The sequence below is a fragment of the Pinus tabuliformis genome, chromosome 4_1, assembly GCF_031772625.1.
Source record: "Pinus tabuliformis cultivar Carrire ecotype Pingquan chromosome 4_1, CPIR1, whole genome shotgun sequence".
NCBI classification, from domain to species: domain Eukaryota; kingdom Viridiplantae; phylum Streptophyta; class Pinopsida; order Pinales; family Pinaceae; genus Pinus; species Pinus tabuliformis.
Window position 1 is genome coordinate 479,015,401 of NC_142303.1, and position 22,930 is coordinate 479,038,330.

The 22,930-nt window shown below is 32.8% G+C and overlaps 1 pseudogene; it reads right to left on the reverse strand.

The window, feature by feature from the left end:
• Positions 1 to 13,250: 13,250 nt before the first annotated feature.
• On the reverse strand, positions 13,251 to 22,225 carry LOC149176571 (transcription factor MYBS1-like; annotated as a pseudogene).
• Between the last annotated feature and the right edge of the window lie 705 nt (positions 22,226 to 22,930).

The window sequence follows — 22,930 nt, forward strand, 5'->3', positions numbered from 1 at the left end:
AAGAATATCAACTACTATTGATGAATTTAATGATATTTTTATGGATGCCCTAGAAGAAAAGGATAATCTCATAGAATAAATAACTCAGCTTAAAATGCATTTGGAAGAAGCTAAATTAGTAGAATATGCTCTGAAGAATCAAATCCTAGAAAAGGACAGGCATAATGAAAATTTAGAACTACAAGTTCTATGTCTAACGAAAGAACTTGAAAAATAAAAAAGTATAAAACTTAGATTTGCCAAACGATCTGAGACGTTAGAAGAAATCATCCAAGTAAAACACTCTATTATAAAAAAAGGTCTCAGATATAATAGAGAATCATAAAAGACTGTAAAATCTTCTGAAATAGGTACATGAAGCTATCTCAATGCAATGAAAGCAAGCAGTCAACATAGTTCTAGCTCTGAGCAAAGGAGAATGAGATCAAATGTTTCTAAGTGGAATAAACCTTGTCACAATCAAAGGGAAATCTACACAATAAGGTACCACACTCCAAGGAACTTTTAATTTAATGGTCAATGCTTCACTTGCCATAATTTTTTTCATAAGGTTGCTTAGTGTGTTGCTTCTGAAACTATCATGACTACAAAAGAATAAGACAAGGTTAAAGAAATAATCTTACAATACCTTCTCACCTCTTGACGATGAATCTATATTCTCCTTTTTAAATAAATTTGGGTATAGAGAAACTGAATGCAGAAGAAAAATATGATCTACTCTTCAGAGTGAACAAATAAAACAACATGTAATGTATGGAAAAATAAAACCATAGAATATGAGAATTGTGCTTTATATTTATATGCACAAGATCAAGAAAAGAGGTTTTACATTAATAGGTGATAAAGAGAAGCTTAGTTCGTTTAAGGGAATAAAGAAAAAAAAGAATGTAAGATTTAGAAATAATTCACATGCTTTTATCAAAGAGGAACTATTTTGGTGAAATAAAATTTTAAAGATGGAAATGTTTTGCTTGTTTATGGATTAAAACATAACTTATTGAGTGTTAGTGAGATGTGCGTTCAAGGGCATGAGGTGGTTTTCAGGTAACAAATAGTGTGGTACAAAATATGGATATAGTTAAAATCATAAAAAAGTGGAACAAGAACTCTAGGTAATCTCTATGTCTTTGGAGTTGGTTTAGAACACTGTTACTTGAGGAAATCAGGAGAAAGCTCGCTCTGGCATAGAGGATTGTGGCACCTAAGCTTTAGTAAACTATAGAGGTCAAAAAAATGGGAGCGGTTCGTCGCTTGCGTAACATCTCTCTTACCATATTAAAATCATGTCAATTCGGTAAGAAAATGAGAGTGTAGTTTAATGCCCTAAGAAGTTACTTCAAGTAAGCCACCAAACCTTATTCATACTGATTTATGTGGTCGTACAAGAAATAAGTATACACGGGGGAACAATACTTCATATTATTCATTTATGATTTTACTTGCACGTGTTGGATTGGCCTATTAAAACATAAATATGAACCATATGATATATTTAAATCCTTCAAATCTCTAGTAGAGAATCAGATAGATTTGAAAATAAAATGCCTTAGATCTGATAGAGGAGGAGAATTTATATCAGATGAAATTTTCAACTTTTGTGAACAATATGGCATTAACAAGTAGTTTTTTATAGCTAAAACTCCTCAACAAAATGGAGTGGAAGAAAGAATGAAGAGAATAATCCAACAAATGTCACATGGCATGGTTGATGAGTGTGGAACACCTCATACCTTCTGGGGGGAAGCAAAAAATACAATAGTAAATAAACTTAGCAAAGCCCATATCTAGGTAAACAGTGACAAAAAGCCTCAAGAACTATGGTTTGGTAAACCTCCATTTTCAAGAATTTTAGAGTCTTTTTGAGTAAATGTTACATAAAGAATAATTATGATAAATCTGGAAATTTTTAAGCTATAGTTGATGAAGGAATTGTCCTTGGATACTCCTCTAGAAGCAAAAGATATAAATTATACAACAAAAGACTTCAAAATATTGTTGGATGCATTGGTGTTGTGATTGATGAATCAACAATAGATGATGAACATAGTCCTACAGAAAGGAAAAAGAATGTTGGAGAAGGAATCAATGAAGCATCAGATGAAGCAATTAGCAAGAAAAAAAGCATAAAAAATGACTCCATCCAGCTATGTTCATAAAAGTGATGTAGAATCTCAAATTCTAGGTGATAAGGGAGATGGAGTACAAACTAGAAGAACTCTTATTTGAACTACTAGTTATCTAGACTTATTATCCACAATTGAACCAAAAAAACTAAATCAAGATAATAAATATGAATGCTGGGTTAAGGCTATCGAAGAAGAACTTGGCCAAATAGAAAAGAACCATACATGGGAATTAGTACCAAGACGTCATGATACAAATGTTATTGGAAAAAAGTGGGTTTTAAAAAACAAACTAAATGGAAATGGAGAGGTAATTAGAACAAATCAAGACTTGTATGCAAAGGTGAAACGCAATAACAAGGAATGTAATTTAAGGAAACATTTGCGCCTAGAGCTGACTTGAAGCCATAAGAATGCTCCTTGCATTTTCAAGCTTTCATAGCTTTAAAGTATATGAAATGGATTTTAAATCTACATTTATGAATGAGGATCTAGAATAAGAATTTTATATTGAAAAACCTCAATGGTCTGTTCTAGGAAATGATAAAAACCTTGTTTGAAAACTCACGAAGTAACTGTATCCGAAAAAAGAATCTCCTTCTGCATGGTATTATAGCCTTGACAGGTAGCTCCAACAACAAGGTTCGACTAACAGATTTGTAGATAAAAATCAATATACAAAGATAGATTATAGTAAACATTCAATAGTTGTTGTTTACGTAGATGACATAATATTTGGAAGCAATGAAGATTCTATCAGTCAATATTTTGACTCAGTCATGCATAAATAATTTGAAATGTCATTACTTGGTGAACTAACATACTTTGTTGGTCTTCAAATTCAACAAGCAAAGAATGGTATCTTTCTCTCACAGACTAAGTACCTAAAGTAGATTTTAAAGAAGTATGGAATGGAAGACTACAAACTTGTTGGGTGTGTTTTATATTCATTCCAATGTGTGTTATCTCTCATATTGGGTGTGTGTTATTTTTTGATGCTATATTAAGTGGGTTGAAGTACATATGGTTTTGTGCATGGGTTTTGCAAATTGTTTTGGGAATGATGGTTTTCTACCCATGGTATCTTGCAGATCCAATCAAGAGAACTATGGTCATGCTCTAACCCAGGGTTAATGGATTAGTTTTTATGGATGCTTCTGCATGTATATATATGTATTGTAACCTTGAAAGAAATAATGAAAAATCAACCTGGTAGTCCTAGTTTTGGGATTCAAGAGAAAATCTCAATGTATATATGTTTTATGTTTTATGTTCTCGCTATTGTGTGTTTTCTAATTTTAGGAATTTGTTTGCAGGTAATTTCTAAAAAGGGTTAAAACTTACATTTGGTATTAAGGTTGTTTCAACATCAAGGGGACAACTTTTCTACTGAGGTGTTTTTCTTAGGCTTGTGGTAGACCTTGTTCAGTGTGAGATCTATGAGATCGATTCTTGCGGTGAAATAAGATGGCGAGCAATGGAAATATAGAGATCAAGAAATTTAATGGTTAGAGTTTTTAGTTGTGGAAACTCAAGATGGAGGATCTGCACGTGGATAAATATCACTGGATCATGGTAGATCCAGGTAATAAATCGATGACAATGTTAGATGAAGACTAAGGGAAGTTGGACTAGATGGTAAAGAGAAATATATTGTTGTGTATCTCAGATATAGTATTGTTGAATGTATTAGGTAAGCTACAACAAAGGATTTTTGGGAGAATTTAGGGACTTTGTATCAATCTAAGTGTCCGGTGAAAATAATATTTCTACGAAAACATATATATGACCCAAGGATGAGGATGGAAACTTGACGATAGAGCATATGGATGCCCTTAATACTATGGTAAGTTAGTTGTTATTTGTTGATATTAAAATTTCAGATGAACATAATAAGTGAATCAGTTTTTTGTTTTTTCTACTAGGTTAATGGAATAGTCTGGTTGTTGCAAGAGGTCACAATACAACTACCTTGAAGTTTGACGAAATAGTCTTATCGTTGTTATTGGAAGAGATGAGGCGGAAAAATATGGAGAGACAGAATGGATATGCCTTGTTTGTACGAGGATTTTCGTAGGAAAAAAATACAAATAAGCTGTCAAATGGGAGATATAAATCTATAGGGAAATCTAAATATCTATGAAAACATGTAAAGGTGTGTTGGAAATACAGAAAAGAAGGGCACTTAAAAATATGATTTTATATCCAAAGCTCTTAAGAAAAGGAAGGTATCTGATGATGCTCCTTCTGTAGAGGAAAAAATCACCTCAAATGAATGTGAGGATGTGTACTTGGTTTCTTTATAAAGTACAAATGTAGATCAGGAGGCATGGTTGCTTGACTCAGGTGCATCATTTCACTTCACTTGCTATGGGGAATGGTTCTGCGAGTATGAAAAATATGATGGTGGTGATGTATTTTTAGGGGATGACAAGAAGGATAGAATAGTCAGATGTAGAAAATTGAAGTTGACATTGCAAGGTGGAAGAATTAGAACACTTCTGGGTGTTCTGCATATTCCTACATTAGTGAGAAATCTGATTTCTCTAACCAATATGGATGATGCAGGTGTAAAAATAATGTTTGATAAAGATACCTATAATATGGTTTGCAGAGCACGGGTATTGATGTGGGGAGTTCAAATTGGAACTATGTACAAGGTTCTTTGTAGCACTATTATTAATGGGTGCAATATTTTTGTGGTTCCTGAAAGTGTAGCAGAAAATATAGTGGTCTCTCTTGAAAGAAACATGATATGGCATCAAATACTTGGACATGTTGGAGAGAAGGGACTTCAAATACTTCATGATAATGGTATGGTAAAAGTTATGTCTAATTTCTCTCTAGATTTTGATTTTTGTGAACATTGTGTATATGGAAAGAAAAATTGGGTGAGTTTCCCCTCTGGTGCTAAGAGGGCAAAAGGGATATTACAATTTTTGCACAATGATGTGTTTGGACCTGTGTCGATTCCATCACTTGGTAAGTCTATGTACTATATATCATTTATAGATTACTTCTCAAGGAATACATGGATATATTTCCTTAGGAAGAAATAAGAATTCTTTGACATGTTGAAATAACTTAAGTTTTCGGTGGAAAACTAGATAGAGAAGAAGATAAATGTGTTGCTGACAGATAATGGTGGAAAGTTTTGCAAGAAGGAATTTGAAGAGTTTTGGAAGAAGCATGGTACAGGATAGAAAAACAATACTCCATACACACATGAGAAAAATGGAGTTGCAAAAATAATGAACATGAAGTTTAGGAAAAAGGAAAGAAGCATGCTCGATGGTGTCAAGTTAAGACAAGAATTTTGGTTAGAGGCAATGGAGAGTGCATGTTACCTGGTTAATTGATCACCTTCATAAACGTTGGAGGACAAGTCTCCACATGATTTATGGAATGGTAAGAAACCATCTATTTCACATTTGAGGGTATTTGGATGTGATGCATATGTACATGTTCCAAATGATAAAAGAACCAAGTTGGATATTAAATCAGAAACATGCATATTTATTGGGTACGAAGATGTTTTTAAATATTATAAGATTTGGAACCCATAAATAAGGACGGTTGTATACAATAGAGATGTGGTTTTTACAGAGGTGGAATATGTTATTAAAGATGAAGTCTTACCAAAGGAAAATGAGAATATAGAGTTTGAACTAAAGGAGGAAAGGTCAAACTCTAAGATGAAGATCTGCAAATTCCAACTCTGAGAACACCAATTCAAGAGAGAAGGCAACCAAAAATGTACAATCCATCGGCTTTCTATTCAAATTTATCTTTATCTATTACTGATGACGATCCCATAATTTTCATGGATGGAGTAGATTCATAGGATGGCACGTAGAAGCAGACCCATTGGAAGAAAATGTGTGTTTAAGAAGAATATTAATTGATAAGTCAAGGTTGACAAATAAAAAGATCTGTTGGTAGAAAGAGACTATTCCTAGGTGTCGAGAATTGATTTTGGTGATATTTTTTGTTGTTGTTGCTAAGGTAGCTTCTATTATATTACTTTTATCTGTTGTTGCTGCTTTTGATTTTGGTGTAAAATAGATGGATGTGAAGACAACATTTCTTCATGGAGATCTGGAAGAAGAGATGTACATAAAGCATCCCGAAGGCTTTGTGGTGAATGGTAAGAATGAAATGGTATGCAGGTTAAAAAATTATTTGCATGGGTTAAAACAATCACCAAGGATGTGGTATCAAAATTTTGATACATTTATATTAGGAATTGGCTTCACTAGAAGAAAAGTTAATCACTGTGTGTATTTTAAATCAATTGGTGAGTGTGTTATTTATCTGGTCTTGTATGTTAGTGATATGTTGTTGATTGGAAATGACAAAGAAATTATTGAGGAATTCAAGACCCAATTTTCCTCCAAATTCAAACTGAAAGATCTTGGTGCTACAAACTATATTTTTAGCATGGAAATTAAACGAGACTTGGAAAATGAGATGCTTTGGTTGAACAAAAGGAAGTATGTTGAGAAAATACTACAAACGTTTAATATGCGGGATTGTTAATCGACGAAGGTTCCTATTCCTGTAGGTGTAAAGTTATTTGTTGAACAGTGTCCCAAGACATAAGAGGATGAAGAAGACATGTCTCGTGTTCCATACGGAAGTGCATTCAATAGCCAAATCTATGAAATGGTCTCTAGGAGACCAAACATTACAGATGCAGTGGGAGTATCGAGGAGGTTTATGTTAAAACTAGGGTTGAAGCATTGGACAACAGTGAAGCGGGTTTTCAGGTATTTCAATGGCACTGGTGATTATGGTTTGTGCTACCAAGGAAGACCATGAATGGGTAGAGTTTTGGACATCCGTGGCTTTGTTGATGTAGACTTGGCTAGAGATATGGATTAGAGAAGATCTACAAGTGGGTATTTGTTTAATCTACTTGCCAGTGTAGTTAATTGGATGAGTAAGAGACAGTCTATAATGATCCTTCCAACTACAGAGATAGAATAAATGACAACCACTCATGCAAGCAAGGAAGAATTCTGGTTGTAGAGATTATCCTTAAGTATGGGGTTAGTAAAACGAGCTATACAGATATATGGTGATAGCCAAAGTGAAATTTTCTTGTCAAAGAACCCTACAAATAATTCAAAGACAAAGCAAATTAATCTTTAATATCAGTTTGTGAGTGATATGGTTGAGGAAAAAAATGTGTTGCTTGTAAAGGTGGACACTCTGAAGAATATTGGAGATGCAATGACGAAGTCTGTGAGCACTGAATTTTTTTTTTGGTGTAGAGAAACAATGTCCATTGTAGGGTTGGACCAATGATTAAGCTCTCCTTTGACCCCTTGTGTGGAAAGAAAACAAGAAGTGGGAGAATTTTGGGCGTGTGTTATATTTTTTCTAATGTGTGTTATCTCTCATATTGGGTGTGTGTTATTTTTGGACCCTATATTTGGTGGGCAAACCTACCTATGGTTTTTTGCATGGGTTTTGCACATGGTTTTGGGCATGATGGTTTTATGCCCATGGTATCTTATACATCCGGTCAGGGGAACTATGGTTATGTTCTAATCCATAGTAAATCAATTGGGGTTTATGGATGCTTCTGTATATATATATATATATATATATATATATATATATATATATATATATATATATATATATATATCTATGTATGTATGTATGTATGTATGTATGTATTGTAGCATTGAAATAAATAATGAAAAATCAATCTAGTAGTCTTAGTTTTAGAATCCAAGTGAAAATATGTGTGTATATTTGTTTTATGTTTTATGTTCTCGCTATTTTTATTTTCTATTTTTAAGAATTCATTTGCAAGTAATTTTTGTATAGGGTTAAAACATACAAAACTTGTATGCACACTAATGGTAATAGGTTATAACCTCAGTTCACATGATGATTCTCCCTTAGTAAATCAACAAAAATAAATATCTATGATTGGGAGCTTGCTCTATCTTAGAGGCACAAGACCATAAATAGTGCATGAAATTAGGATTGTTCGACGATTTCAAGCAAATCCTAAACAAACTCATCTCCATGCAGTTAAGAGAATATTCAACGACCTACAAAGAACTCAATATTATGGCCTGTGGTATCCCAATGATGCATATTTCTCTCTTCATGCTTACATAGATGCAGATGAAGAAAATAATGTTTTTAGTCGAAAAATTACTAATTGAGGAGCATTGTATTTCGGACGTCGCTTGGTATCATGGCTCAACGAAAAATAAAGCTTCCTTTCTTTATCTACTGCTGAAGAATAATATGTTTTTCTTGCATCTTTTTGTACTCAACTTCTATCGATAATGCAAATATTGTAAGATATTCAAATCACTTTTCCTCAACCTATAACTATTTTGTGCGATAATACTAGTGCCATAAGTATTTCTAAAAATCATTTCATGCACTAAAAAACCAAGCATATTCCAATCACATATCACTTTTTGATAGAATAGGTACATGCAAAAAAGATCAAATTGGAGTATGTTCCCTTAAACGAACAAGTTGCAAATATATTTGCAAAGCCTCTTCCACGTGATTCCTTTAAATATCTCAAAAATAATCTAGGAGTGGCCTCTTCTACATCACTTCATTAATTATTTGAACAGATATTTCATATTTAGAGGGAGTAATAAATATGTTGTTTTGCTAATGTCTCCCATGGTTGTTTTGATATTCATGTTGCTTATATTACTCACAAGACATGTGATGTAGTAAGAATGAATAGGTTTAGACAATACAACCTGAGGGGGAGTTGTGGTTATAAAATTCATTTTTTTTTTGTTTTAGTACATGAATATTATGAAGGATAGTCATTTTTGTTTCTATATGATTGAGAGACAGTGGGATAGACTTAGGAAAAACCTCTGATATGGTTCATATGGTTATTATTTTGTGTTTTGGTCCTAATGTTGATTTGTGCTACTTAAAATTGTGTTGTCTTATGATGGTTTTTGAGTTGCTAGAATATAACATTGATGCTTTGGTGAACTACTAAAGACACATATGTTACTGAAGGGTTTTTTGTCACTGTAGATTCTTATGGTGTAGATCTGATATGGTTTATGATATTTGCTAATGATTATCATGGTCTTATTTAGGTCTTTTGTTTTGATTATAAATTCCATATCTTAATATTGATGTGAAAATCATGTTAAGACATATGTTATAAATCGTTGTAAAATTTAGTAATGGACTATTGTGGTCAAGTTATGTAATCCCGTCATTTTGGGCATGTGATGTAATGTTAAGTCAAATATGTAATGCCACTTTGTTGGGTGATCAATGTAAACATGAGTCATTGATGATAGGAAAGGTCGTTTCTGATTGAGTCATAAATTCATGTATGTCTTTCTATATCTTTATAAATTCAGCATGTGCTCATGGGGAGCATGGTCAGTACTTAATGTTCATACTTAGCAAATTAGATCTATAACACTCAAGTCAACAAAGGAAGAGAAACCTTCATTCAACATTGGTCATCCATTTTCCCTTGATGTCAAAGGGGGGAGAAGCTTGAAGCCTGGTGTTTGAGAAACTTGGTATATCTACAAATGCCTTAACCAAACACCAAAGTGTTTCCCATTGAGTCGAAAGGGAGATATTCTTGGAATTGTGATAAATGTGTTGTCCTTAATGAAAACCTACATAATAAAGATGTCAACACGGTAATAGTAGGATAGGTATTCAGGCCAGTACAGATGTGACAAAAATATTAGACAAAGGAATATTAGTTCAAAGACAAAGGAATGATAAATATAAAGCATGAATAATTATACACAGGTTCTGAGAAGAAAAGAGACGTAAATACGGGATTCTTGTGAAGAAAAGTTGTGTATGGTATTTGCACCTTAGTATTCTTAATACCATGGTTATTTACCATGGTATTGGCCAATAATAATGAGTGTGACAATGGATATTTGATATAATCAAAGAATACCATCGAAATAATTACAGAATTTACCTAAGGTATTAGCTAAGTCCTAAGCTACATAAGGAGATGGATATCAAATTGTTATGTGTGCAAGATTTTGTTTATTGATGAATTATTTTATTTGAAATAAGTGTGCATCTGGGACTGTGATGTTGCACCAAATCCTACAGATCTAAAATGACTACACATCAAATAATTTTCTTATGGGTTGATATATTTGTGATGATGATGTTGTGATGTATGTCTTTTATAGTATCTGCCAAGATTTGGTTTTTATTGATGATATGTTGTGCAACGAAGGTATTATTCAATAGTTATAGATATATAAGATGTTTTTCTTCAGAAAAATTATGTACACACGAAGATAAAATTTTGGGTAGTAGTGTACTGATTTTGTAGGGGATGGATCTATACGTGGATATTCCTCTTCCAATATGCATACACTATAGTGAGAGTGGAGGTGCCTTAACCTTTCATTTCCGTTGGATGTTTATGGATTTGTTTATCCCATAAGATCACACGTTCATTCTTTGAATATGGTAGGGTGGTGATTGGCTAAAATAAAGATCTGGTTCAACCAATATATGGTCTCGTTGAACATGGAATTCATAAACTTGGTTGGTAATCTCCTATGGTTAATAAAAACTAAGTTTCTCTTGATTTTGCTAAGGGAATGTATTGGTTATTATGTGGCTTTAGTTATTGTTCTCTTATGGTTATTTATCTGGTTATATGCTACTTATAAGCATGGTTTTATGATAGATCTTATTCATGGCTCTTTTCATGTTTTCACTCATATCTGAATAAATAATGAATGCAATACCCAATTGGTGTTAAGACAATAAATGAGAGAACAGAGTGACCCTTATTTTTAAACCTCATATAATTTTTCAGTCCCTTATGTTCAGACTTACATTAATGACCTGCAGGCTGCATATCTACCAATTGTTTGAGAAAATGTGAGTCCTGACTACAGATGGGCAGGTCAAGTCTTAGCTGTAGCTTTTGGTATACAAAAATTATCTTCATTTCTTTTATGAATTCTGGAAGTTTCATAGTTTTTCAGGCTGAGGCTATGTCCCACGCCTAAAAAATAGTGTTAATTCTTGCAATTGCTAGCACATCACTAGAAGGAAAATGCCACAGTCACACTTATGCAAGCCTATGGGAGCGACTAGGAACCCATAGTCACATGGATGCATTGGAAAGGGAGTGAATGGGGATCTATGTTAGGGAAAAGGTGAGTTGTATCACATATTGGACACTTGGAGGGGTTGGGTTTCTCCTGGGGGTCCTGTCACACCCGAGGGAATCAAGTAAGGTCTACTTGTGTCGACTCCATTTCTTTAAGGTCATCTAGGAGGTTGGGACATATCATAGTAGCCCCTAATCTTATGTTTACCTCGGTAAGCTGTTGAAAGTGGGTAGATGTGAGAGGAGGTGATGTTACACCTTGCATACCAAGTGAGAAAAAATTTCACATAACGCCTGTCTTCTACAATATAGAATGATACTTCTCCTTTTCGATATCTCTAATTTTTCCTTACCACACCTTTCAACCATTTGTTCAACTACCTCCTCAAGATATATATAAATAAAAATGATATGTTATACTTGAACTAAATTTATATTAGAATAAAGTTAATACAATCATACATATATGTTTACTTACTTACTATCTATCTATCTATCTATCTATATATATATATATATATATATATATATATATATATATATATATATATATATATATATATATATATATATATATTATATTTGGAGAAAAATTATAATACTAAGATGAATAAATAATCATACATACCAATCCATGTATTTATGTAATAAAAAATATTTCAATTAGTTATAACTAGCATTTGCACCATATGCTGCAAAGGAAACATCATAAATAATTTCCAATGACACTTCCATATGTGTTTAAATTTTGCACAAGTTTTTGCTAGAGTAGATTTCAAAGGCTTATGATCAATTGTAAGATGCCTTTGAGGGACACATAATATCAAACTGGAAAAGGACCCTCTGAGTATCATAAAAGTTAATAGTGCTGCAACCATATTGGCCTTCCAATGTCTAGCTGCATTTGTTTTTCATTTTGAGTTGATGATGATCATGGCTGAGATAGAATGCTTGATTATTATGAACCAACCCACATTCCCATCATCATTCTCATTGAATTCTGTATTCTAGAAGAACTATAGTAATTAAAATGGAGTTTCAATGTGAATATATAAATGGTAAGAATGAGGATAGCAATACGTTGGAGATGAAAGCTTATGTTCCAGATACGCATCCATTTTTCCCCCAAAATAGCAACATAGAGGATAAAAGTGTTGGAATTTAAGTTTCTCATTCGCCTACAAATGTGTGAATATGGATAGCTTTGACTATTGACTTAGATGATAAAAAAATGGTTGTGCTGAGGGTAGTATACTACAATAGAGAAGATTTTGATGAATCCTTTATTGAGGAAAATGAAAATGACAACAGATTGAGAAGCAAGAATTTTGAGTTCCACATATTGATTTTTTCTCAAAAATCTTCTATAGTTAGTACAATGATTGTTTCTGAAAACACTTGGACAGAATGTACAAAGTGGGAAATGCATTGATATTTCTATCTATACCTGTGTTGAATTCCCTCTATAAAGAGAGGATGTTCCATGTAGTGGGCATGTTGCATGAATAAACTACAATCCTTGATGATGTAGTGAAAGACAAAGAGGTGCACAAAGCATCCTAAATCATGTTGATGCTAAATAGAGAAAAATTATTGAAATCTCCATATTTGTGTATTATGCACCAAATTGTAACAATTATCATATAATATTTCTATATGTATCCACTTTACCAGATGCTTTCTCTTTTAAGATTTTGATTGAAGAAATGAAATAATAAAATAATAGAAAATCAAGTTTTTCTTGATGTGTATCCCCATCAAAATGATTATTTGAAATAAAATTATCATCCTCCACTTTGGAAATCTTAGTGGGGGAAGAAAATGATCTCTTTAATACAAGAGAGGAAAAGGTGCATATTGAGAAATGATAAACCAACTGATTAGCATTTAGAATTTCAATTGACATGCATGATTTCCCATTGATACTATCAAAACAAACATACTATCAAATGTAGCTTTGTAGTCCAAAGTGTTGAGCTCCTTCCCTCTAGTTATCTATGCATAGCTGGATGTGGCATAGGGTAATAAATTGGAACAACATAGGGATCATGTTCGAGAGGAAGCATTATAGGAGTGCCAATAGTGGAAACCATAGGCCCGACAATGGGTTGACCAACAATCTCTCCATATACACTAGGAAGCCCTCGCTGAGAAGCATGACTAGCAGATTGCCCTGCAGATCCTAAAGATTGATTTCCTTGACCAGTTATAGTTCCTTGTGGTGATGATACACCACTCCCATTCACACTAGGAATATCACTATTTCGATATCACCTTCTATCCCTCTTCATTGAATTCAACCGAATAAAATACTTTTGTCCATGACTAGCCACCTGTGTGGGAGATCGGGAATAAAAAAACTCCTTGAGATGCTCCTCGAGTCAACTTTGCCAATTTTTTCCAGACCAAGTAAGAACATCCTGCATCAACAAAGATACACAAATACCACCGGAGACATCATTGAAAACAAAAAATGGAACACAACATTTACAACTGTCTGACGACACTGTACTATATGCCTAGCAGCAAGGGAACACAGGGTTATTATGCTAGTTTTAGGTGTGGCTAGGATACATGTTTTTGCACAGTTTCCTTTTACTTCTCATTCTAAATTCACTGATATTGAAGACATCAACTCTCAAGCATTCATTAAGTTCAATCACAGCCAACTCTCTAGCCCTCAATGCTCACTTTGAAAATGAAGATACATTAACTGTTCAAGTAGATAAGGATTATTTTCCACTCACTGTTATTAAATTTTCAAGGGAATTTTTACGGTTGTTTACCGCAATAGTCTATTCACCAATTCTTTTTTATTTTGTTGATTTTCAATTGCATTTACCAAGTTTTTTTCCAAGAGAATGCCAAATTATTGACTCATTTTCGAGCCATTTTTTGCCAAACCAAGTCACCATACTTAAAAGTTCATATACACATACCTGATCTATGATCCCATTTAATTTTCCTATAAAGTAAGATTTTCCTACTCTATTATACTCTATTATGTAAGTAGATTTTCTATTCAATCAAATATAATTCAAAGAGTTATCTAAAATAACCCTTGTTTGCCAAAACCATGATTCTATCTAAATATTTATAATTCCCAGTTTAATATTTGAAAATACTCAGAGGAGATGAGAAATGATTATTTGACAAAGCACATGTTAGCATAAGGAGTCATTTAAGGGAATATCTGGAGTGTCTCCCCCTTGAAATCATTTGATCAACTCGAGCTAATGTATGCAGGCTCTTATAGTGCCTCAAACCTAATTTAAGAGTATTTACTTCGAAAACTATTTTTTATTTTAATTATTAGTTGTCACAACCTAATTTAGGTTGCATAAAATTTTCTTATTGATTTTGTAGGACAAACCTCTAGAAATTAACCATATAGGAGAAACAAAAGCATTATCCTTCTAAAAAGTTTCAAAATACTCACCATAAAGAATACCATCATGAAAATCAAATTGTTCAATCTGATTTGTTTATTTTCATGTAGGAAATGAAATGAATTGAGATACTAAGTTCATATTCACATCATGCCAATAAAAAATATTCTCATTAATAGCCCACCACCACATCCTCATGCAGTCTCTATTTGCGAGAAATATTCAGAACTCGATTGGGTTATAATTTATAAATAATAACTTCTCCTATACTCAACCCTCATCAGACCCTAAGGGAATAAAGCAAGAGTGGCAATCAAAAAAATTGTGAAGGAGAACCAAGTGCAAGTGAATATAAGGGTTCAATTTTAACATCATAAAAATAATTCTTTCATAAGAAAAGAAAACAATAACATCAAAAAACCCAAATGAATATAAATTTGTATTTCTTTCTCACAAATATAAGGTTAGAAAACCTACGCGAGAATTTTTTTCCTTATAATAATAACAGGTCCATAAGAATAAAAGCTAGAGGCAATCTGTAGGTTAGGTGAATAAACTAATGATAAAGAATCTCAGATAGCTATACAATTTGAAGCTCTAAAAAGCCTAAAAAAACACAAAACCCAAATCAATATACATTTTCCAGTGTAATTTAATATATTGATATATTAGATAAAAAAAGGGAAAAAATTGTCGAACGGATTGAAGACAAATGAATAACACTCGTCTGTAAAAATTTTGCTGAAAATAAAATTATTGGAGAGGAAAGGCATCAAGGGCTTAAATTGTTACCTGTGTTCTTCCCCGGTCCATGGAATTCGCTTGCAACATTCTTGGTTGGATTTGAGTTTTTTCTTATATGTATCCCCATCAAAATCATTCTTTGCAAGACAATTAGCATCCTCCACTTTGGAAATCTTAGTGGAGGAATAAAATGATCTCTTTCATACCACACAAAAAAATATGCATATTAAGCAATGGTATAGCAACTGATCAACATTTATCAGATCAATTGACATTTATCATTTCCTATTGATACGATGACAAAAAGCATATTATCAAATGAATCTTTGTAGTCCAAAGTGATTAGCTCCTTCTCTCTAATTATCTATGCATAGTTGGTTGTCACTTAGGGTAAGCAACTGGAAGAACACAAGGAGAGTTTGCAGGAGGAAGCATTATAGGAGTGACGGTAATGAAAACCATAGGCCCAAAATCGGGCTGACGAACAGTAGCTCCATATATACCAGGAAGCCCTTGCTGAGAAGTATGACTAGAAGATTGGCCCTCAGATCCTGAAGATTTATTTCCTTGACCACTTATAGGTTTGTGTGGTGATTATACATCACTCCCATTCACACTAACAATATCATGAATATTAGAGCCTCTTATGTCCATGTTCATCAAATTCAACCAAATAAAATTCTTTTGTGCATGACTAGCCACCTATGTGGGAGTTCGCGAAATAAAAAAATTCCTTGAGATGCTCCTCCCATTACCTTTGCCAATTTTTTCCACACCAAGCAAGAACATCCTACATCGTAAAATTTACACACATTATCATTAAAATAAGGCAAGGTAGATTTTTTGATGTCCTGCATTTTCCCAAACATTCCTCCATCGTGAACAAAGTTGATTTCAACAAGTTCTCAGCTATTAATATTTTTGAAACATTTCTCAATAGTTCAATACTGTCGGAGATAACAATGAAAACACAAAATGGATTACAACATTGACAGCTATCTCACGACCCTATACTATATGCCTAGTGGCAGGCGAACATGGGATTATGATACAAATTTTAGTTGTGGCTAGGATACATGGTTTTGCACAATTTCCTTTTACTTCTCATTCTCTATTTATTTATATTGAAGGCTTAAACTCTCAAGAATTTAGTAAGCTCAATAATAACCAACTCTTTGGGAAATCAGTGTTCACATTGCAAATGGAGATACATGAAATATTCAAGTAGATAAGGATTATTTTCCATTGACTATTATATTAAGTTTCAAAGGAAAATTTAAGGCTAGCACAATAGTCTATTCACCAAATCTTCTCGTGATGAATAATTTATAGCAATTTAACCCAAACAAAATCACATTGTACAAGCTTATGGGGTTGGGGGAATGGCAAGAGGTGAGGATGAGTTTATGGTAATGGGCATAGTTTCAAATGAAAGGACCATAGGTGGTGAAATAGAGAAGGTACATGGATAAAAACCATAAAGCACAAATAGCACATAAGGGATAGTTGGTTGGAAGGTTTGTTCCCAACTTGAGATTGAAAAGAGAAACTTTTCTTGATTTTATTCATTGTTTACGGGGAGTAAGAGATGATAATTTTCCTACTCGAGGCTACTGGGCCATCTCACAACTTGTCTGAGGATAGCCAGGAATGGTTTTATACCACTCCTTGTATTCAGCTTCTGGAAAAGTGGGGAAAAACACGTTGGAAAATGTCATTAGAAAACAAAAGAAAATACAAACTAGAGTAAAAGAATGTCCCACTATATCCAAGGACTTTCTTAGAGGAATTAGGTATTATGGGACCTACAAGGACTATTTGCTACTTCAAGAAATATACACATAAATGATCCATAGGAATTGAAAATTTACACAATTTGTGAATATTTAAAGGTTTTGGATCACTATTATCACTAACGAGACTCACAGGTTGAACTCACTAGTTACTGATTCATTGAGAAATTATTTTGGCCCATTTACACGAGTGTATTATACAGATTTTCAATCGTAGTAGCCAAGCTTTCCAAGAGAATATCAAATTTTTGACTCTTTTTCCTAGCCATATTTTTGCCTAGCCAAGTTACCATACTACAATGTTCACACAAAGGTAGCTAATCTATGATCCTATTTAATTTTCCTATAAAGTAAAATTTTTCTACACTATTATGTAAGTATATTTTCTATTTAATCAAATATAATGTAGAGAATTGTATGAAATAACCCTTGTTTTCCAACACCATGATTCTACCCAAGTATTTCTATTTCCCAGTTTAATATTCGAAAATACCCACAAGAGATGAGAAATGACTAGACAAATCACATGTTTCCATAAGGAGTCATTTAAGGTAATATCTAGAGTGTCTCCCCCCTGGACTCATTTGATCAACTCTAGCTCATGTATGCATGCTATTAGAGTGCCTGAAACCTACTCTAAGAGTTATTACTTTGGCAACTAATTTTTATTTTAATTAAGGTGGCCTTAAATTTGTTTATTGAATTTGTAGGACGGGGCCTCAAGAAATTAACTAGATAGGAGAAACAGAAGCATTATCCTTCTAAAAAGTTTCAAAATATTCACCATAAATACAACAATAAAAAAACTGAATAGTTCAATCCGATTTGTTTATTTTCATGTAGGAAATGGAATCAATTCAGATACTAAGTTAATATCCACATCCTGCCAATAAAAAATATTTTCATTAATATCTCACTGCGAGAACCTCGTAGAGTTACTCTTTGCAGGAAAAATTCAAAACTCAATTGGGTTATAATACATAAACAATAACTTCTCGTGTACTCAACCCTTAGAAGACCTTAAGGGCATAAAGTGATAGTGGTAGTCAAATAAATTGTTAACGAGACCCAAATACAAGTGAGTATAAGGGTTTAGTTTTAACATAATAAAAGTAGTGTTTTTAGGAAAAGGGAAAACAATAAACCCAAACGAATATATATCTGTATTTCCTTTTGACAAAGATAAAGGTAGAAAACCTGCGCCATAATGTTTTTCCTTATAATAATAACAAGCCCATAAGAATAGAACGTGGAGGCAATCTGTAGGTGAGATCAATAAACTAATGATAAAGAATCCTTAACAATTATAAACTTTGAAGCTCTAAGAATCACAAAAAAAAACCAAACCCAAATCAATATAAAGTTGTCATAGTAATTTAATATATTGATATATTAGATAAAAATGCGGGAACAAACTGTCAAATGAACTGAAGCCAATTGAATAGCATTGGTCTATATAGTTATTACACAATTATCAGGGATAAAAGGCATCCATGGCTTAAATTTTTACCCGTGTTGTTCCTGGGTTGATGGAATCCCCTTGGGACATTCCTGATCAAATTTGGAGCTCCCCTTTCTTGTTTCGTTACTTTTAGATGTCAGATTCGCATAAAGAGAAGAATAGGTTCGCCCTCTCTTGGCACTTCCATTATCAACAAATTTCTATGCATTCACCATCAAGGACATCAAATAAGAAAACATTTCTTGAAATTCGGGGCTTGGAGCATAAAATGAATTTTGGGAAACCTCTTGCTCAATGACAATATGTTCCACTAGTGATAGACTATTCTCAATCTCAGGATACTCTTCAGTTGCAATCTGGCTAAGACCAACTCCAATATCTCCTCACAAAGACTCTTCCGTACATATGGCAGCATTGGAATATATTCTTTATATTGATTTTCTGGTATAGATTTTTTAGTATCTTCAGTTTCTGAAGGCACTCGTTCAGAGCATTCTAGTAACACCAACATCATATTTTCAGAGACCCAGTTGCTCACTCTTGTTATCAGATCCATGGCTTTTCACAAACCCTTGCTTCTCAATTTCTGAGGTTTTTCTTCCAAATTCTTGAATCTAACCATTTCATACACTTATTTTCTTCAGTCCACATGCTTGTAGAGATACCGGATATTCTATCATTTCCAGATTATGCCTGTGAAACAAGAGGGAAAATCGTATGCACGGAAGGAAGTCTCGTCGAGAGTGCATCGACTATAGGACCATCAAGCTCATAAAATGTAATAAGAATTACAAATTCGGCTTCGACGACGGTTTTTGCTTCACTTTTTAGAAACTAAAACATGTAATTGGGGGAGTGTGTGAGTTGCAATGTTTTGGTTAGATCTTTTACATGCAATTGGGGAATTCAACAAATGAAGAGGATTATTTGATCCATGTACCTATTTGTGAAACAACTCTTATATGAAACAGCAAGTAATATGATACAAAGTAAGCTCACTCTTCGTTATCAATAGGGGGTTAGAACTTAGGACCCAAAATCAGTGCAGTGAAGAAATAGTATTCGATAAGAGATATACCTTTGAGAAAAATATAACCATGGTGGACAATAAGAGGGATGAAGAAGAAAGTGGAGAAACCGCAAGCCCTATGCAATGAGACACACAACCCTTCGCGATAACGTTAAATATGCTTCACAGGGATAACCTTCAACTATAACCAAGCTTTCAAGTTTCTCACATGATGCGTGAGGGTATTTGGTAACAAGTTGTAGCTGACAAATAGTGGTTTCTATACAATCTGATGGCATAAATTATTTTTATCGTCTAACAACAAAATCAATAACTCACAATTTAACATGAGGTATGGGAGGGGAGTTAGCCTCAGAGGGAAATGCCTTACGCCGTAATTATAAAATAAATATTTGGTAATGTGGCTTAGTTTATTATATTATATTATATTATAATATTGTCTTATAATCATATATTATATTATAAGTTCTATTCTATATATAAGTGTTTTGTTTTAATTCATGAAAAGTTATTTATTATGCATATTGAAATGTTTTATTTGGTTTATTGCGATAGTTTTATGTTAATAATATACTTCTATTATAAATATTAAAGTTAAATTCAACATAAAATGAGTTAGATATCATGTAATACTAGTAGAGACATTAAAAATATTAATGTGGTTGGACCATTTTACTAAAAAAAAAAATTATTTATATATAAACGAATGTTATAAATAATAATTATGAACTTATCAGAATTGAAATAATCTGAAATCACTAGTAACTTGGTCGGTGGCGAGCCAAGTGACATGAATCTAGTTTTTCAGATTTATTAAAAGTAATGGGCCATTTTGCTCAATAAAATTTCCTTATATACAAATAAATGTTATAAATAATAATGAGGAACTTATGATGGAGGAAGTTAATAGAATTGGAATAATCTATAATCCCTAAGAAATTTGTGGGTAGCTAGCCACCTCATAAGAATCTAATTTTAAAAATTTATTAGAAGTCAATTCAAACTAAGAAACTGTGTGACACACTACAACTATTAATAAGCATTGATACCAAGCATATGCTGAGCGTATTCTTTTGAGAATCAATCTAAGTCAATGCAAACTAACAAACTGTGTAACATGCTACAACTATTAATAAGCATTGATACCAAGCATATGCTGAGCATATTCTTTTGCGAATCAATCTAGGCTCTCAGTTAAAAAAATAAACAAATCCCCATCCACCTTAAATTGAGATAAGAATGGGGTTTTCTAAGGAGGCGGAGGAATTCCTCGAGCTAGTTAGACTACGGCAATAATAATCTTTGGGCAATTAATAATTTTTTTTCGTATAAAGTGTCAATTAATTTGTGACTAAATATAGAGTTGGCTTAAAATTAAGCTCCAAATTCAAGATTTTATTTAATGAGGCACATTAATTTTTTTTGTTGTTACTATATTGTACTAAGTATTATGTTATTATATTTTGATGTCATTCACTTCACAAGATCTCTTTCATAATTGATTATACAAGACTTCTAAAACAAAAAAAGTGAATGAATTACAAATCTACTAAAAATAAAACTCCTAATCAAATAAAGATTCTCTTTTTCTTTATATAATTGTGGTAGAAATATTTTATTTATGATTTATATTTACACATTAGATTGTTAACATATACCCTAATAAATTCACTTTATATATTTTAAGTAATAACTATGGGATTTATATATATTACCATATTATATTTATTTTAATATTATGAATATCTTAAATATAACTAAATCAAAATATAACATTATCACATTAATACTACATCATAATATTATCACAATATAATATATTATTTCAAAATAAAGATCTATTTATATGAATAAATTTTTTACCTACCTCATAAAAATTACAGTTAATTATTACAATATTTTATATATTTTTATCTCGATATTAACTCTTCTTTTTAATATAACTGACATTTATATTATATAACTTTTATAATAAACCATATTACACAATAAACACCTATTTATATAGATTTGTTGTGTTTCAGATTAAACCTCAGGTATTTAGTAGAGCCCTCTATCGTTAACTTTATGTGATGTACTTTCGTCGTATTCAGCTTAAGCAGCGGCAGATTTGGACTTGTGCACCATATATCTATTTATACTTTAACCTCTACTTGTTCTCTGCACCATCCCATCTCATTCCTGCTTTTCTTTCTGGAATTTTTGTTGTTGTTTTGGTTCATATCAATGGCTTCAAAACTCGTATTAGTGTTGGGTACTAGTGTTGTGCTTTAGATTTAACTTTTGATATTTAGTCCAATGCATGATTTTAGTAAATTTAATACAAAAATAAAAATATCAAAACAAAATAAAAATATAATTACTAAAATTGTTTGATGTGTACGGCACATACAATTCGTCCCACCATGGATCCAGATCTGGCCATAATGATTTGTGGAAGATGATTTGTGCATCCCAGAGCCACAAACGACCACAATGATTTGTGCATCACAGAATTAATGTCCACAATGATTTGTGCATCCCACAGCCCTGCCCTCCCAACGCACATTGTCACGCCCCTACACTTGCAGTAGTCCTTCAACCACTTATAGCGAGGTGCGGCACCACCGAACACTTTCTTTTCACCATTACTTATGTTCATGGACTACGCCTAACCAATTGTCTACTTAGTTTGTCTTTCTCAACTAAGTATTATTATTATTATTCCTTTATACCAGTGAACACCCATACAAATTCTGTCGGCCAGATAAATCGTTCTTGTGGACAAGACCGATCTCCCTAGTATCAACTAATATCTAGCGACAAGCAGAACAAGCAAATCTACCTTTCTCTAAATATTGTGAATTATAAACAAAAACCAAAAGGTGTTTTTAGACCCTACCTTAAGTCCAACGCTAGTTTGTGGTAGCCACGCTTTGATCATATGAATGAGCTTCCTTTTAAAGAACCTGCAAACACAAACAAGTACACATCAAATAACACCTGCATAGCCAATATAATAAATCATATTCATCATGGTGATCAAGGAATCCATGAAATAAACTATAGAAGACAGCTTATTGAGAAAAATAAACTCGATTGTATTAACTTTAAACAAAGAACAACTTTACAACCTTGGTGCCTTGATGTTGTACAAGCTCCTCCCAGGGTCCAAGAAAGAATCTCCTCTACTTTGACAAGCTTCACACTCTTCCCAATGAGATCAAAAGGTATGTAATCTCTCCTCTCAAGCTCAATTAGGAAGTCTAAATTC